The 5510-nt window shown below is 34.8% G+C and overlaps 1 non-coding gene across 1 annotated transcript; it reads left to right on the plus strand.

The window, feature by feature from the left end:
* The first annotated feature begins 5049 nt into the window (after positions 1-5049).
* LOC114226097 (U6 spliceosomal RNA) lies at positions 5050-5156 on the plus strand. Its single transcript, XR_003612678.1, has one exon. It is a non-coding gene; the product is annotated as a U6 spliceosomal RNA (small nuclear RNA).
* Positions 5157-5510: the final 354 nt, after the last annotated feature.

The following is a 5510-nucleotide window of genomic DNA, read 5'->3' on the forward strand; positions in this document are numbered from 1 at the left end:
TTGGAGTAATCAGCTTAAAGATGCCTTTTAAGGCCGTGAGACTAAATATGATGATCTAGTAGTGAAAACTGATAGAGAAGCCTGGTGTATGCCTTCATCTGGGGGCAAAGAAGATGAGGAGGATCCAGCAAAGGAGACTAAGAAGGAGAGATCCAAAAGATAGGAGGGAAAAGGGAGGGAGAAGTCAGAAAGTACAAATGAAGAAAGTGTTTCAAGGAGGACAGTGTGATCAACTGTCACACGTTGCTGATAGCGTTGATTAAGATGAAGACTGAGCACTATTACTGGATTTAAAGGCCTCCTCAGCAGGAACAGATGCTATGTCCCAGCACTATATGAATAATATCTGATTCAATCCTCATGACAACCCAATGAGGTAGATAATATCTACCACATTTTTAAAGAAAATTACATTTACTTTGGAACTTAAGGACCTACCTAGCCTTTGGTCACAGAGTTTCGGTTTGTTTGTAAGATTCTAATAACAAGGATGAATACAGGTCCATCTTACTCCAAAGCCCATGCTCTTTGCACCACATCACTCTGTAGAGGATGGGTAGAATTTTTGGTTACGCATTGATAGCTCTGGTCCCTGCTGATTATACTGTAATACTAACATGCCTGCAGTAGCACTGGACACCCAAACACTGATACTATTCACGGACTCTACCCAACTCAACAGGTCATTTTACAGAACAACAACCAACGTCCAGAGAAATAAACTGATCTTTCTAATGGCACATCGCTTGTGATCCCAGGTCTCTTGACTCAATAGCTAATGCTTGTTCTACTTCACTATATGGTTTTCAAAAAGTCCTTTAAGGGCAAAACTCACACTTAGGAGCTCACATAGCTAGCCTGGATGCAGAGGGATTGGGAGAAACTCCACTCTTTCGGGACTGGAGTGCTGACAGACGACATAGAAGAGGCAAAATGTTATGAGACCCAGGCCAGAGGGAGAAGGCAGCATTTCATCCATGGAGGAAGCATTGCATTTGTTGGGACAAGATTGGTAAGGAATTTTCCTGAAAGAGGGGTCACATCCTTCCAGGGGCTAAGGGGCAAAAGGGAAAGTGTGAAGTGAATACACCCTGGAATATGTTCCCATGCCCCCTGTATAATTTCCCCCTTCTAACAGATTTAGAGTATTTATGCCAAGCACTGTACTAGGTATTTTCCAAGTATTATTTTCAGTCCTCACAAAAATCCCACTTTTAGATAAAGTAATTAAAATGCAAAGAACTACTAAGCATCTAGTATTCAATCTCAGGTCTGTTGGATCCCAGTGCCCACTTTCATCCCGCTACATAACACATTTGGGCATATTACATAATGAAATCATTGTGGGAATATGTAATCTTAATTCAGATATGACTTACATGGGTAAAAACATTGATAAATAATAAAAAAGCTACTTTGCATTATAATGTAGGGCTTGAGTTAATTGTCTCAATTCTGCACTTCACTGAGAATGTGCAGACATAAGCTGAAATAAATACAGAGAAAAACCAAACTTCTCTAGTGATTATGGCACTTTTCCCTTTGCAAGCTTTTTAAAGATATTTTTAAAAAATCAGTTCAATTAAAACAAGTTTGAATGCAAATTTTCTTTATGGATACAATGCCTATTATATGAATTTGTTACTGAAGCATTTTGATTACATAACATCTTTTGTTTATATATGCATGGTTATAATGATAATACAATAGTTAAGGATCTCACATGGCCCAAAACAAGTGAAATCTTTTCAAAGCCTGGAGGAAGAGAGTTTAGGATATAATTTAGAAATTTAGAGTTCAGGTCTTTGTAATATACATTTTTTTCTATCATCTTAAATTTATTTTTGTACATTTGTATTTGTTGATGACATAGACAGAAATATAGACTATCACATTTCTGTACACTTTTGTAAAAGTCTTTTCAGTACTTGAACTCTGCCTACATTAATGGAAATAATCGGTCACTATTTTAATAACTTCTTTTTTAATTTAAATTCAATTAATTAACATAATGTATTATTTGTTTCACGGGTACAGGTCTGTGATTCATCAATTTCTTTGTAATATACATTTTTTTAAAAGTAGGCTTCACATACTTGTCTAATTCTTTTTCATCTTTTTTATCTCCCCTCAAAAAACAAATGGTTTTTGTTTTAATTTTTGAAATCAGTAACATGCTAGGAATGTGGGTTATCTTTATTGCAGCCACTTTTGTGGTTCAAAACTGTATTACTAGGAAACAAATCAACGAACAAGCCCTTATGGCATATCTGCAATGAGCCTAATACTTCTTCAAGGGCTGTTAAAGTAAAAAAAAAAAAAAAAAAAGGTATTTGATTGCAATTTAAGATACTAATGAATACACACTGTTATTTTGTGTACCACCAGGAGAGAATAAAATCTGCCAGTTAAACTTTTATAATGTTTAAGATGTCAACTTTATTATAAGATGCTTCTTGACTTTGAGGAATTAATAGTATGAAAAAAATGTGCATTTTAGAGTTGATAAAATTCAACAACTACAAATAGATCTTGGTTTCCAAGAGGTTAGAATTCCATTTTTGAGGAGAGTAATCAACTGAGAAAAAATGAATCACAGAATAGGAAAAACAGTATTTGCAAAAATATAGAAGTAAAAAATAATAATTCATGTTGTGGAGAAACTTCCTAGCTTTAAAGAAGGATGCATGTTGGGAATAAAATTTACACAGTATGGTAAATTTAGGTTATGTAAGTTTCAAAAGCCAGGTGGAAATGTTTGGGCTTATAGTGTTTATGAACAATAGAAGTGACATGATAAGAAATATTTTATTATACAGGCTGAAGAAAATTATCAGAGGACCGATTAGAAAACTAAAGCAATAATCCACGTATAGGGACATGATAACTGGGATTATGTTGATAATAAGAACTGTTCCCATAAGAACTGATGACTTAAAAGGCACTTTTTAAAAATAAGTGAAAGATATTGAAAGAATGAATATAGAGATTAAACAAAGAGGTTCATCAAACATGCTATGAAAGTTTAAAGCTAGGGAAACTTGGATACTAGTCTTATAAGGGTTATGAGTTACAGTTTTATCAAGTGTTGAGGAACCCAATTTATTTATTTAATACCTGCCATTTTGTAAGCCTTCAATAAATTTTCACAGATGGACAAATGAGTGAGTAAAGCCAGGACATCCGAGTTTCACTGAGGCCATTCACATAGAAGTGATGGTTCAGTGAGAAAACATGAATTTCTCAAAAGATCCAGATCCAGTTTAGAGAAAGCTCAGTCAAGGACAATGCCCAGGGGACAAATTTTGGAGGCCTGAACAGCAACTGAAACATAAAAAGAAACCAGATAAGGAGAAGTTACGAAAGCCAGTAGAAAATATGGGCTGTGTAATCAAAGGTTAAACAGAGTTGAAAACAAAAAGTTGTCCAACGGTATAAAAAGTTACAGAAAGGCCAAGGTACAGAGAACCAACAAAAGATAATTTGGCATGATAAAATGAGATCAGCTGGTGATTTTTCATGGAATGGCTTCATCAGAGTGGTAGGGACAGATGTCAAATTAGAGGGGTTGAAGGGATTTGATGGACTAGAAGCAAAGGCAGATGTAGGTCATGCTTGAAAGTACTAGATTGTCAATGACAGAAAATTCCCCTTCCATGGTGTCATCCTCAAGTAATGTTAACCTCTCCACTTTCTGTCATGAATTTATCTTCCTTTAAACTTATTTAATTACATTATATATAAAATATGTATACATTGGAGATCCATAATTACATTATATATAATTATACATATTTTTAAAAATTTTTATTTATTTATTTTAGAGAGAGAGAGCGCAAGCAGGGGGAGGGGAGAGGGAGAGAGAGAATCTCAAGCAGACTCTGCACTGAGCAGGGAGCCTGATGCAGAGCTTGATCCCAGGACCCCGAGATCATGACCTGAGCTGAAATCAGGAGTCGATGCCTAACTGACTGAGCCACTCAGATGCCCCTATAATTATACCTATTTATGTATATATGTATTATATATATTATATATATTAATATAACATTATATTTTTATTTAAAATGATAGAAATGGAGGAGAGAACTGTGAATAAATCATTTAAAAAATTAGGAATAATATGGATAATGTTAACTAAATTAATTAAAGCCTAGGATATTAAAAAATACTAGGGAGTATATCCTGAAGTTTATAAAAAGTAATTTTATGTCAACCCAACCCACACATGGTGGGGGCACCTGGGTGGCTCAGTCAGTTAAGCATCTGCCTTAGGTTCAGATCATGATTCCAGGGTCCTGGGATCGAGCCCCACATCAGGTTCTCTGCTCAGCGGGGAGCCTGCTTCTCCCTCTCCCTCTGCCTGCTGCTCCCCCTGCTTGTGCTCTCTCTCTGTGTCAAATAAATAAAATCTTAAAAAAAAAACCAAACCATGGTGGGTAGTAATGTTAACTGAATATGTTGTCTAAAGTACTAGAATAAGCAAACAACAGAATAATGGTCAAGAAGTTTAGAAAATGTTTGGATAATACATCAACTGATCTAATACACTAAGGGAACCATCTATATTTCTGGATTTTAGATGGATGAATTAGAAAGCCATAGTGCTTTCCTTCAAAATGTGTCTCTGTGTCATGGGTGGAATAGGTAATGGGGATTAAAGAGTACATTTATCATGATGAGCACTGAGTAATGCATAGAATTCTTGAATCACTATGTTGTATGCCTGAAGCTAATATGACACTCTATGCTAACTATACCAGAATTAAAATTAAAAATCTAAAAAATGTGTCTTAGTGTCAACATTCAGCTGGATGACCACTTGGTCCAGTGCAATATGAAATTTCTTCTATTTTTATCTTCAATCTTCTCAATTGAGTCAGGAGTTCTTAGTAACTTTTGTTTCTCTGGAAATACTCCTAAAGAACTATATACTTACCTGGAAATATCTCTAAAAATATCCTATGAGGATGAATAGTAAAAGCTAGAACCACTAGAGCTAAGCATATAGAAGAAAGCACTCATTCTTTTCAAAAATTGGTTATTTAAGTGCTCATGGTGGCAGCACATACACTAAAATTGGAATGATACAGAGAAGATTAGCATGGTCCCCGTGCAAGGATGACATGCACATTTGTGAAGCATTTGATATTTATAAAAAATGGTTATTTAAAACTCAGTTAATTTGGGATGAGACTATGTAGGGTGAAAGGATTTTTTTCTGCTGAGAGGTCACTCATTTGATGATAGCTAAGTCTTTTACTTCCTGATGTTTAGATTTAAAAGACCAAGATTGAAAAACTTCAGATTTTAAAGATTTAGATTTACATACATTGATAAATAAGTATTTAGCATGAAGAAAGTAGGGCATATTGGATCAATGAATTTAGGAAAAAATTGCAAATTTCACAACTCTTCCTATGCTAAAATTCTAGGAAGCAGACTGCAAGAATAATGAAGTGAAAGTCAGGGAATAAAGGTTATATTAGATTTTTTTGCTGATCTCAGTT

Source organism: Eumetopias jubatus, unplaced genomic scaffold, assembly GCF_037043125.1.
Source record: "Eumetopias jubatus isolate StellerSeaLion01/CBP00866 unplaced genomic scaffold, mEumJub1_p1.0 scaffold_3, whole genome shotgun sequence".
Lineage (NCBI taxonomy): Eukaryota > Metazoa > Chordata > Mammalia > Carnivora > Otariidae > Eumetopias > Eumetopias jubatus.